Source organism: Leucoraja erinacea, chromosome 29 (assembly GCF_028641065.1).
Source record: "Leucoraja erinacea ecotype New England chromosome 29, Leri_hhj_1, whole genome shotgun sequence".
NCBI lineage: Eukaryota > Metazoa > Chordata > Chondrichthyes > Rajiformes > Rajidae > Leucoraja > Leucoraja erinaceus.
Genome location: NC_073405.1, coordinates 7,986,124 through 8,000,341, shown reverse-complemented (window position 1 = coordinate 8,000,341; position 14,218 = coordinate 7,986,124).

Here is a 14,218-nt window from a genome sequence, read left to right as displayed (position 1 = left end):
CCCATACACTGGGTCGTTGTGGACAGTGTTACATTGGTTGAGCGGTGGAGGCCATGCTTGTTTAGACAAGTGGCCAAGGTGTTAAATCAAATCAATTGCTTAGTCAAGGATGGTGGCAAACTCCTGGAGTGTTGTTGCAGCTGCAGCATTCAACCAAGTGGGAAGTGTTCCTTCACACTCCAGACCTGTGTGTTTCCCGATGATGATGATGTTATTTTGTGCGCCCCTGGTTCATGACACCTGTTCAGGAACCTGGGAGGTTAGACTTTTTCAAGAGAGTCAGAGAGGGTTTAATTGTCATAGGTACCGACAACAGTGCAATGAAATCCTTACTTGCAGTTACCACAATACACATTGATCAATTATAATACACAACAGATCAATATATTAATTAGCACAATACTCGCGTAAGAATAAACAAAGCCCCAAGTGCAACCAAACAAAGTTGATAGAAGTTCATAGTATGGAACGAGCTGCAAGAGGAGGTATTTAAGAAGGAACTGCTGATGCTGGAAAATCGAAGGTAGACAAAAATGCTAGAGAAACTCAGCGGGTGCAGCAGCATCTATGGAGCGAAGGAAATAGGCAACGTTTCGTCCCAAAACGTTGCCTATTTCCTTCGCTCCATAGATGCTGCTGCACCCGCTGAGTTTCTCCAGCATTTTTGTCTGCCAGCGGAGGTAGTTGAGGCTGGGACTATCCCAACGTTTAAGAAACAGTTAGACAGGTACATGGATAGGACAGGTTTGGAGAGATATGGACCAAAGGCAGGCAAGTGGGACTTGTGTAGCTGGGTCATGTTGGTCAGTGTGGGCGGGTTGGGCCGAAGGGCCTGTTTCCACTATGACTCTGTTCATAGAACTGAGTCTGATGAAGGGTCTCGACCCAAAACGTCACCTATTCCTTTTCTCCATATCCTGACCCGCTGAGTTACGCCAGCACTTTGTGTCTAACTGCAGAAGTTCATCGTTGAGGTTAGAGTTGTGTCTTGTGCAGGAGCTTGAGATGTGCTGAAGGGCCTGTTCGCACGTTGCCAGCAACATTCAAGAGAGAAAAACAAAACCTCAGCTGAACCCAGACATGTAACCCAATTAATGATGCAATGTTTATGAAATTACATTTCATGTGACCATTTTGGGAAACTTTCGTGGAAGAATGTCAGTAAAAGCAACTTCCAGAGGGTACTGTGAACATTCTTGGTAAGCAGTGAAGGCACTTCAACACTGAAAGAAAGATTTTTGTATATACATGACATCTTGTATATACACAATCTCAGGATTATATTGTTAATTAAGTGTAATCTGTTGTAATGATGCAGATAATCGGTGTGCATGGTTCCCGCAAGTGATCTGTTGTGGAGATGATTTTTGAGAAATGTGGCAATTAATGATGTAGACACCAGGGAGAACTCCCCTGTTCATCAGCATTGTGTCTTGGGACCTCTCACACCCATTTGAGAGGACAGAGAGGGCTTAGGTTTCAAAATCTCAACCAAAAGATAGCACCCCCACCACTCCTGCTGTCCATCACTGGAGCATCAGGTGCATTATGAGTTGAGGGAGGCACAGTGGCATAGCGGGAGAGTTTCTGCCTCACAGCGCCAGCAACCAAGGTTCGATCTTGACTACGGGTGCTGTCCGTACAGCGTTTATACGTTCTCCCAATGACCGCGTGGTCTTTCTCCAGGTTCCCCGGATTCCCCCCACTCTCCAAAGACGTACAGGTTGGCTTCGGTTAATTGGCTTCGGTAAACATTTTAATTGTCCCCAGTGTGTAAGATAGAGCGATTGCTGGTTGGTGTGGACACGGAGGGGCGATGGCCCTGTTTCCGCACTGTATCGCTAAAAAAATCTGAAAGTTTAAAGGTCTCTGGAGAGGAACTTAAACTAATCAACTCAACCATTTCCAGCTTAGAGTTGAAAGTGCTAACCACTGAGCCATGGCTGCCAAACATTACTTTGGATTTAATGGCAATCTGAGGTAGTGCAAAAAAGACTAAGCATGTTACCAATAATTACAGGTTATAGACTAGACATAATGACCTTCAACATTCCTGCAATTAATCCATAATTCTAGGAATTCTTCTTTTCGCTTGCAAATAGAAAAGCAAGACACAAATTAATAGACAGCTTTTAAACAATCCAATGTTTTGGAAAGGATTACAGTGAACATTTTCATTGCTGCAGAGATACCATACTAGAAAACATCAAAAATATTGAGTAAAGAATTCAGGTATAACTTCTGGTAAGAATGTGGAGCTCATAATTAATTCTCTGTCACAGGGAGTGGTTTGAGATGAAAAGCAAAGGATATTTAAAAACAAAACACAGTGTTTCTTCTGTCTGAAGACACTGGAGTCCCGACCCAAAACGACTCCTGTCCATTCCCACCACAGGTGCTGCCTGACCCACTGAGTTCCTCCAGCACTTGGTGTTTTTGCTCAAGATTCCAGCATCTGCAGTTCCTTGTGCCTCTATATTTAAAGGCAGGCTGGATAGGCTTCTGAGGGAAAGTAAAGAGGTTTCTGCTGATACCGAGAATGGGAAAAGGTGGAGTAGGGTGCAAATTAAAAGCCAGCGTGTACCTTGGATACAAGGAATGAACCTTGTTTGACTGAATTAATTGTTTCTCTATTGTTCTTTCACAATAATTCTCAGAAAGGGCATTGACTGCCAGAGACAAGCGTACTGAATGTAAAGCATTCTTGGAATGCGACCGGTTCTGTAGCTTCGAGTCTCGGATAATAATCTACACAAGATTTTGCACTGTGGACCATGCAAGGCACACACTGCCTTCGCAGATTCTTTCCATTCCCAATGTGATCTTACAGCTCTCCCTGCCAACCAACAGGCAGTAGAAACAAACAATGTGCTGGAGTACCTCACCGGGTCAGGCAGTATCTCTGGTGGACATGGGTAGGCGCCATTTTGGTTTTGCGACCCTTCTTCAGACTGATTGAAGTGGGGGGGGGAAGGGGGTGGGAGAAAGCTGGAGAGAAGTGGGGGCGGCAAGTTAGGCAAGTGACACGTGGACTAAGGTGAGGGGGGTACGTGTCAATTAGCAGATTAGAGGACAAAGAACAGAGATGAGAAGCAGACAAAAGGCCATGAGATAAGGATATGAATTGTGAGGCCAGAGGGATGGATTTGGTGGAAGGGGGATGAGGGGGAGGCATTCAGTGGGACACGGAGAACAAAGGGGGAAGAAAAAGGGGAGGGGGTTGTTGGTTGATTATTTCATTTCATTAGAGGACTGCAGGTGATCTCTATCCAATAACATCTTTCCTGCATCAAAGAGAGTTGGGATGTGTCAGAAACTTGGAGGAACCATATCATTCCTTTGCTCCCGTGATTGGAATGGCCCCTCAGTTGAATGTGCAAGAGCTCACTTAAAAATATCTCAGAAATGTTGGTGCTGGAGTTAGGGTTCACAATGGCCTGACACCAACTCAACCCAGTCTAGTTCGGGCTGATCGGGAGGTCCGGGCCGCTGAGGAGGAGGATGTTCACCGTCGGGGATCGGCGTCGGCGTTCCACCAGCCCGGCGTGAGGGCCTGAACATTGGGCCGCCCGGGGCGGCGACTGCGGGTGCTCGGAAGGCCCAGACCACGGATGAACATCTGGGAAGATCGGAGGGGAGGCTGGCTGGACAATGGTGCCTTCCTCACCTTGGTGCCACTGTGTTGTGTTGTGTCGTGGACTTTCTGTGTTTGTGCTTTTTTTTTAAATTCTATTTTATTTTTTTAATATGTTTTAATATTTATTATTTATTTATTTTTATGATACTGACTGTAAAGGGAAATTCATTTTGTTGTCTCTAATTGAGACAATGACAATAAATTTGAATACAATACAATACAATACAATTCAGGGTAGACACAAAATGCTGGAGTAACTCAGCGGGACAGGCAGTATCTCTGGAGAGACGGAATGGGTGACGTTTTGGACCGAGACCCTTCTTCACACTGATTCTTTCCTACCAGTCTAGTTCAAGTCAGGGACGCATGCAACCAAAATGTCCAAGCATGATAGTTTGCTTGTCCGGGCAAGGTAACAGTCTATAGAACCATATGCGGCACGAGCACTTTAATAGGCAAGAGCAGTATCAGGGGCACCTGCATCAAGGATACCACAATGAATACATTTCAAAAATGCTTCATTACAGTGAAGCAATTTGGAATATTCTGAAGATATTAAAAACCTATAAAAATCACTGCTCTGTTTACATGGAGCCCAGGTAAATCTGGTCTCCCAATCTAAGGATAAATATACCTTGTACGGCACGGTGGCGCAGCGTTAGAGTTGCCGCCTCACAGCACCAGAGACCTGGGTTCAACCCTGACTATGGGTGCTGTCTGTACGGAGTTTTTACGTTCTCCCTGTGACCGCGTTGGTTTTCTCCAGGTTCTCCGGTTTCTTCCCATATTCCAAACAGGCACTGGTCTGTAAGTCATTTGGCTCCTGTAAATTGTCGCTAGTGTGTAAGATAGAACTAGTGTATGGGTGATCACTGGGCCAAAGGGCCTGTTTCCCTGCTGTATCTCCGAAACGAAAACTAAAAGCTAAATCTACCTGTGATAAGAAGTGCCAAGAGAGTTCACCAGAATGGTCCTTGGATCCAAGGAACTGCAGAAGCTGGAATCTTGAGCAAAAAACAAGTGCTGGACAAACTCAATGGGTTAAGCTTCATCTGAATTGAATTGAATTGAATACATTTTATTAGCCAAGTATGTATACATACAAGGAATTTGCCTTGGTGCTTTGCTCGCAAGTAACAACATGATATACAGCACACACTTAGAAATAAAACATTAAAATGTAAACATGTGAAGAATAAAATATACTACCAGACGCATCTATGAATGGAATGGACAAACGGTGCTTCGGGTCAAGACCTTTCATCGGATGCCTGGAATGGTTAGTTTGTTGCAAGAGGGGAGATTAAACAGATTGGATTTGCACTGCCCTTGAAGAATGAGACAAGATCTCATTGAAATTTGACAAAATTCTTGACAAGTTTGTCAGGACAAAGGTGAAGGTGATATGGACGGTGAGAATCATGGGTCCTGACTCCATGTAAAGGTCAGACATTCAGGACTGACGCAAGAAAATTAACTGCCTTCATCTAGAGGGTAGTGAATCTTTGTAATTCACAAGAGGGTTGTGGCGCATCTTCTGCTTCACAACGCCAGAGAGCCAGACTCGATCCTGACCTCGGCTGTTGTCTATGTGGAGGTTGTTCGTTCTCTCCTGGGACCGCGTGGGTTTCCTTCGGGTGCACCCGCTTTCCATCCACATACGATACAACATACGATACCATTTATTTGTTGTCATTTGAACCTCATCGAGGTTCAAACGAAATTTGGTTTCCGCAGTCATACAAACAAGTAGAAAAACCAAGACACAACACAATTTACACAAACATCCATCACAGCGAATCTCCTCCTCACTGGGATGGAAGGCAAAGTCCTATCTCTCCCCTGCACTCCCCATTCTCCTCCCGATGTCAAAGACGTCTAGGTTTGTACGTTAATAGGCTTCTGCAAAATCGCCCCCAACGTACAGGGAATCATTGAGGGAAGCGGGATAACGGAACTAGTGTGGACAGGTGATCGATGGTTGGCACGAACCCGCCAAAGGGCCTGTTTCCATGCTATTCCTGTAAGCTAAACTAAACTAAAACTAAACTCAGAGTGCCATTAAATCCAATGTCTGTACATGTTCAACAGCCACAGTTCAATGGATAACACACTCCACTCTGAACTAGAGGGGATCGAGGTGGTGAGTTTAAAGCGTGATAGGTTTGTAGATGTTATCAAATGACACAGGGTTGGTGCAAGAAAGTGGTGCTAAGGTTAAATGATCAACCATGATCGTATTGAATGGCAGAGCAGCACAAAGGGCTTCTGTTTCATCTGCTCACAATGTGCAAGCTGCTTCTTTTTCCTTAACTTTGTTTCTCCGATGCTGCTGAGAGATGCCAAGCTTTGATTGTGCAGCAATGATTCCTGCTTTGTGTTGCATTAGCTCAGTGCAGTTTCCGGGCAGTGCTTAGCTTCCAGCATGACCCCCTTGCAGTAAAGATGCCTTTTCCCACAGTAAAATGTTCCAGTCATTGGCAAGGCTTAGGTTTAAGATGTCTGATGGGAATATCGACTCACGGGTCTCTCATTCCGTCACCAGCATGAGGTTTTCTGTTTAATCCTCGTCAGCAGGAAAACTAACTACACAATGACTGCACGGTGCCTGCCCGGGACTGACAAACAGAGCAACAAACAAATGACATTAGATAGGCACAATAAGATGGAATAACTCAGCAGGACAGGCAGCATCTCTGGAGGGAAGGAATGGGTGACGTTTTGGGTCGAGACCCTTCTTCAGACCCAAAACGTCACCCATTCCTTCTCTCCAGAGATGCTGCTTGTCCCCCTGAGTTACTCCAGCTATTTGTGTCTATCTTCGGTTTAAACCAGCATCTGCAGTCCCTTCCTAAACAAATGACATTGTCAGCATCTGAGGCAATACTTATTAGTAAATCTGCCTCCGAGCTAGAAGGCTGCAGCTTCAGTTTCCCACGTTTGGCACGTGTGGACAAAATGTAGGTGAGGGAGGCTCCTGTGCTGTGGTGTGGTGTGGGAGACCGAGACAGCACAGTGGCAAGGCTGGAAGAGCCACTGCCTCACAGCCCCAGAGACCCGGGTTCGATCCTCACCTCGGGAGCTGTCTGTGTGGAGTTTGCACGTTCTCCTTGTGACCGCGTGAGTTTTCTCCAGGTGCTCCGGTTTCGTCCCACATTCCAAACAGGTGCAGGTCTGTAAGTCATTTGGCTTCTGTAAATTGTCCCTAGTGTGTAAGATACAACTAGTGTATGGGTGATCACTTCCTCCCACATCTCAAAGACAAGAGTCAAGAGTATTTTATTGTCATAAGTCCCAGGTAGAACAATGAAATCCTTACTTGGAGCAGCACCACAGAGTATGGAAACATAGTACACTGTAAACAATATAATAAGCGGGAGAGAGAAAAAAATGTTCACAGTGTGTGTTTGTCGGTTAATTGGCCACTAGTGGATGCAAAAGTGAGATGACATAGAACTGGCGTGAACGAGTGATCGATGGTCGGCGTTGACTCCGGCGTGGTCTCTGAAGGGCCTGTTGTACTTCTAAACTAAAAGGTTGCGAGACCAGCATGGTCTTTTTCAAACAGTGGCCATTGCATGTAATTTGAACAATAACTTCAGAGGAGGACATCTGGTAATTATCAATCTGCTGCCTTTTGGAGTTTTATATAGATACAAGGGACTGCAGGTTTACAAGCATAAGACACAAAAGCCTGGAGTAACTCAATGGGCCAGGCAGCATCTCTGGAGAATGTGGACAGGCAATGTTTCAGACAATATGAAGTCTGAAGAAACATCACCTATCCATGTTCTCTGGAGATGCTGCCTGACCCGCTGAGTTACTCCAGTCCTTTGTGTCTTGTTTAGTTTAGTTTAGTATGGTATAGTTTAGTGATAAAGCCATTGAAACAGGCCCTTCAGCCCATCAAGTCTACGCTGACCATCGATCACCTATTCACACTAGTTCTATGTTATCCCACTTTCTCATCCGCTCGTTACACATGAAGGGGAATTTACAGAGGCCAACGTGTGGTGCAGCGGTAGAGTTGCTGCCTTGGAGCGCCAGAGACTCGGGTTCGATCCTGACTATGGGTGCTCTCTGTACGGAGTTTGTATTTATCTCCCTGTGGATTTTACATAGAAACATAGAAACGTAGGTGCAGGAGTAGGCCATTCGGCCCTTTGAGCCTGCACCGCCATTCAATATGATCATGGCTGATCATCCAACTCAGTATCCTGTACCTGCTCTCCATACCCCCTGATCCCTTTAGCCACAAGGGCCACATCTAACTCCCTCTTAAATATAGCCAATGAACTGGCCTCAACTACCTTCTGTGGCAGATAATTCCACAGATTCACCACTCTCGGTGTGAAAAATGATTCACCGAGATCTCCGAGATCTTCGGTTTCCACACTCAAAGGACGTACAGTTTGTAGGTTAATTGGCTTGGTACAAATGTAAATTGCCCCCAGTGTGTGTAGGGTAGTGTTAATGTGCAGGGATCACTGGCCGGTGCGGACTCGGTGGGCCGAAGGGCCTGCTTCCGTGCTGTATCGCTAAACTAAACCGGAGCAGACCCACAAGGTCACAGGGAGAACGTGCAAACTCCACACAGACAGCATTCAGGGTCAGGATCGAACCGGGTTCTCTGGAGCTGTGAGACAACGACTCCACCAAGTCGTGCTCGTTGTTTTAGTTATAGTTTAGTTTAGAAATACAGCGCGGAAAACAGACCCTTCGGCCCGTCGAGTCCACGCCGACCGGCGATCCCCGCATATTAACACTATGCTACACACACTAGGGACAATTCACACCCAGTGTTTAAGTAGGAACTGCAGATGCGGGAAAATCGAAGGTAGACAAAAATGCTGGAGACACTCAGCGGGTGCAGCTGCATCTATGGAGCGAAGGAAATATTTCCTTCCTGATAAATGTTGCCTATTTCCTTCGCTCCATAGATGCTGCTGTTTCTCCAGCATTTTTGTCTACCTACAATTCACACCCAGGTAGCTTACACGTTTGCTGCGTCACCCTAGTGACTGTTGTGGGTGCAGTCTTGAGCACCGGGGAAATCTAAGCAAATTATTAATGAATTTTATCGCATCAGATGCTTTCCTCCTACTGTAAACTAGGAAATGACAAAAGGTTGACCAGCCTTCGCATGATGCAAGTTTACTGCAATAGGATATCACGTCACCATGAGTGAAGCAGACATATATCTCATGCATCTCCAAAGGGGCCACTGATTTACGCTGCTGTGCCCGATGTGCAGAGAATATTTCTGGGGCTTTCCTAATGCGCGAGAACAAGGTTTCTGCATCTGGCAGAGCCCCATTTCCTTCCCACCCCAGGGGAGAGGATGTCACTGCCAGAGGCTGAGAGCTCCAGGGAGGCTCTGTGTGCAGCAAGGCATGTCTCTTCATTCCCCCTCCTCCCCTTCCACCACGCCTCCACTGATCCCAGGAGGGGAAAAAAACCAGAGCTGTAAAATTTCCTCATGGTGGGAAAAGCCTTAATTTTCACACAGTCCCTCGGCTTGCTCTGCAGGGTTTAAGTGCTCTTATTTATTCTGGCCGTGTTACAAACCAGTTCAGAAGCAGTAGGAGTGTAACCAAGATCCTCCCTCCCGCCACAAAGCCAAAGACGTATTGCAGCCACATTGAACCCACTAATCAATGGTACACCAGGCTGTAATACTGCAGCGTATGTGATAATGTTTCCAGGAAGTTTAAACTTTTTTTTAAATACTTTTCTTGGCATCGCATTACCATGAACTAACTTTCAGGGATTATCACGAGAGGATTAAATGAAATCACCGTTTTTGAGGAGAGCACAATTTCTGAAAGGAAAATGAACGAGCCCACAGTGCCAGGATTGTTATGTTGCCTTATGCCCTGAAACGGAACAATTAAACCCTTACTTGCAGCAGGACAACAGATATAAGAAGTGTAGGAAGCTACATGCTGATGCTGGGTTACACCGAAGGTAGACACAGAAAGCTGGAGTAACTCAGCGGGCCAGGCAGCTTCTCTGGAGAAAAGGAAGAGGTGATGTTTCTGGGTCGAGAGAGCCAGGGTCTCGAACAGATGTAGGAAGCCTCTTCCCCCAGCTGCAGCATTGCAAGTCACTACATCCAAATGTTTTCAATCCCACCCCCTGCTGTTTGTCTCAGGTTAGGTGACAAACAGCAATGATATCTTGAATTCCCGTGCGAACCTCGACATTCAGGGACTAATAACTCGGCCCTCCCAAGCTGTTGCTGGTGAGCTACACATGGTGCTGGCTTTACAGTGAACGGGGGTAACACAGTAGGCACTTCATGCCTCATTGTGTCACACTGTTACTCCTGTCCTCTGGTTGTGCTCAGGAGATTCCAGCTCAAAAATCTAAGCTGGAACTTCAATGTAGTTTGGAGGGAGGAAAGATTTAATAGGAACCTGAGGGGCAAACCTTTTTACACAAAGGTCGGTGGGTGCGTGGAACGAGCTGCCGGAGAAGGTAGTTAAGGCTGGAACTATCACAACGTTTAAGAAACATTTAGACAGGTACATGGATGGGATAGGTTTAGAGGGAATGTGTAGAAGGGAACTGCAGAAGCCGGTAGATACTGAAGATAGATACAAAGAGCTGGGGTGAAAGGAAGGGTGATGAAAGTCCTGAAGAAGGGTCCTGACCCGAAACGTCACCCGTCCTTTTTCTTCAGAGATGCTGCCTGACCCGCTGAGATACTCCAGCACTTTGTATCCATTTAAGCTGTAGAGGGATGTGGGCCAAACGCGGGCAGGCGGGGCTAGTGTAGATGGAATATGTTGGTCGGTGCGGGCAAGTTGGGCCGAAGGGCCTGTTTCCACGCTGAATCACTCTTTGACTGATGGATTGAAGGACCAGCTGCACCCTCAGAGACGGCATCTCTGGATGAAGCTATTCCCTTTATCCTGTATCTGTGCACTGTGGACAGCTTGATTGTAATCATGTATAGTCTTTCCTCTGACGGTATAGGGCTTGGACACGCTAGAGGCAGGAAACATGTTCCCGATGTTGGGGGAGTCCAGAACCAGGGGCCACAGTTTAAGAATAAGGAGTAAGCCATATAGAACGGAGACGAGGAAACACTTTTTCTCACAGAGAGTGGTGAGTCTGTGGAATTCTCTGCCTCAGAAGGCGGTGGAGGCAGGTTCTCTGGATGCTTTCAAGAGAGAGCTAGATAGGGCTCTTAAAAATAGTGGAGTCAGGGGATTATGGGGAGAAGGCAGGAACGGGGTACTGATTGGGGATGATCAGCCATGATCCCATTGAATGGCTGTGCTGGCTCGAAGGGCCAAATGGCCTACTCCTGCACCTATTGTCTATTGTCTATTAACAGAAAAGCTTTTTAATATTCACGGGACATGACAATAATAATAAACTAAACTAAATTAAACTTTCAAATCAGACATTAAACTGAGCCCTCTCAGTGTCCTAGCCACAATTCTGAAAAACAGCAGGCAACAGAACTCCCTGTTCTCCCTGATTAGTTTAACGTGCTATCATGTTCAGTACGGACATTGTGGGCCGAAGGGCCTGCTCCGAGAACAATGACACTGTTCAATGTTTTATGTTCTCCCGTCCCAATAAATATAACTTGGTCAAAATTGGTTAAGAAAATGATGCGTCTATTCATCATTTTGCTTTCTTTGAAATATGCTCTGAATAAGTTGGCCAACATGCTTCTTATATTGCATAAGCCAACATTTCTTTGGGATGATCTAAAGCTGTAAAAGTTATAAAAACTATTTTGTCCAGTAAAACTATCCAGTCTGGAGAAGAATTCTGACCCAAATCATCACCTGTCCATTCCCTCCCCAGATGTCGCCTGTGCTCCTCCAGCACTTTATTCGATTAATCCCAGTAGCCCTATATTTTGATTCCCTTTTCAGGATTTATCTGTTTCCTCTTTTGCGTGCTGCATTATATAAAACGCCAAATGCTTTTCAAAGTTGACCAAGGGGTTAAGGTTCTCCTTGCATTGTATCCCGCTCCCAATGGTGTGGTGGCTTTTGTGAACAATTTCAGATCCTGCCTTGTATTCACGAGCTCGGGCCTGTGAAAGGGCAGTGTCTGGAAGTGACAGTGAACGTGAGAACAATCATACACTTCCTCCGAGGAGAGAGGCAGAATGCTGGGAACAGAGGGAGTTTCCTCCACTCTGGCACCCTTAAGTTGCAGTAAGACCTGTCCTTTGTCAGTCTGTGAGAAATTCAGACAACATCAGCTTTTCAATTGTATACAAATTTCTCCTTTGTCCTTGGGAATGAATTGCTTTTTTCTCTTAGAACAGTTGGTAATTATGTTTATGATAAATTACTTGGTGCCTCTGCAAATAGTCTGCTATTTAACAAAGAGCCTCACCTCTCACATGTTTTTTTTGTTAAAATGATAGATTGCAAAGCAATTATTTCTGGCCGATGCAAAGTTCTCCTCCTTGCTTTCAAATCCCTCCATTGTCTCACCCACTCCCTGCCTTTGTAATTCCGTCACAAGTTTTCATAAATTCACGTTCGTAAGTTATCGGAGCAGAATTAGGCTATTCTCATTGGTGACCCTCGGACTATCTTTGATCGGACTTTGCTGGCTTTACCTTGCACTAAACAGTATTCCCTCATCATGTATCTAAACACTGTAAATGGCTCGATTGTGTCATGTATTGTCTTTCTGTTGACTAGTTAGCACGCAACAAAAGCTTTTCCCTGTACCTCCGTACACGTAACTGAACCATTTGGCCCATCAAGTCTACTCCGTAAATCAATCATGGCTGATCTATCTTTCCCCCTCAACCCCATTCACATCCCTTCTCCCCATAACCTCTGACACCCGTAATAATCAATCTTTCTGGGGAACGATGTACTCCCTTCCACCCAAATCTAAGCACACAGTCTGATTCTTCATGACATTGCCTATTTCCAACTAAACCTTCACTTTGAGCACTAATATTCCCACTCTGAATGAAGTGTAAACTCTGAAGCCTGTTGCCCATGTCTCTCTCATGACATTTCCTAAAACTCACCTCTTGGAAGACCTGAACTAATATATTTTTCTGTGACCGAGTATCATATTATTGGTTGATCGCAGCCCAGTATCATTTTACTGTATTATCGGAGACGTACCAATGTAAGAGGCTGGTACACAAAAATGCTGGAGAAACTCAGCGGGTGCAGCAGCATCTATGGAGCGAAGGAAATAGGCGACGTTTCGGGCCGACACCCTTCTTCAGACTCGGTTGGTGTTGTGGATTTACCTCCAGTTGTTGGAACTCAAGAGCATCAAGAGCATTTAATTATCAAATATACAGCGGAACAATGACATTGTCTGTAAATGCAATACACACAGATAATAAAACATTCAGTAAATTAATAACCGTCGTCCTAGTGCAACAAAGAAAAATAAAGTCCAAAGTGCGACCAAAGACACAGTCGATAAACATTCATAGTAGAGGCGTTGACGAGCTTCCTTTGCGATTGCATCAGTGTGCTGAGTATATAGTTCAAGTTGCCACTTCAATGTGGTACTGAGGGAATGCTGAGGAGCTGCTTCTTCACCGGCTTTCAGACGAGGTTACATTTGAAGCAGCAGAAGGAACAGGTTGATCACCATCAGGCTGCCAGCTGAAAGATGCATGTCTTTGACCAATAGACACAAACAGCAGAAGAAAAGCATCCCTTTTGCATGAACACACCAGGTCCACATCACTGATCCATGATTTCTACCTGATTATTCAACCATGAATGGCATCACAGCCCTGTCTGGTGTATATGAAGGCTGTGGAGGTAAAGTCAGTGGATCCACAGAGATGGATAGATTCTCAATTAGTACAGGTGTCAGAGGTTATGGGGTGAAGGCAGGAGAATTGGGTTTAAGAGGCAAGATAGATCAGCCATGATTGAATAGCAGTTTGACTTGATGGGACAAATGGCCTAATTCTAGTCCTATCACTTATGATCTTATGATATTCTTCTGCAAAGGCAATTGCACACATATAGTTTTCCAGACAAAGTCACACTGCAATAGACAAGTGTCTAAGAAGGAACAGCAGATGCTGGAAAAATCGAAAGTAGACAAAATACGCTTGAGCAAAGCCTACTCCTTTTCTCCATAGATGCTGCCTCATCTGCTGACTTTCTCCAGCATTTTGTGTCTACCTGCAACAGACAAGAGTAAGAGCAATGGTCGATTCTTCCTTTTCCTTAGCCGTCTGGTACAGTAGCAATTGTAATGAAGCAGTTACAATCCACGGGGAGTAACTGCATGGGAGTGTGAAGCCATTCAGCCTGTACATCACTCCTATCCTACTGCTGGAGCAGCACAGAACAGATCCTCTGTCTGTCCAAGGCCTCTCTCACGTCATCCATCCCTTCACAAAGTGTACTCAGATTAGACTGACTGAAGCCATGACCACTTGGTCTATACTCAGCCAGAGCTCGGTATGTTGGTGATCTGTGGACTTGCTTGTATGTCAAGTCCTGTAAGTTCCAATTGTCAGCCCTAATATTTTCTCAACATTGTACCTCGAAGAAGAACTGGTAAACCCCAAACTGTGTATGGCACAGTGGTGTAAGCTCATCA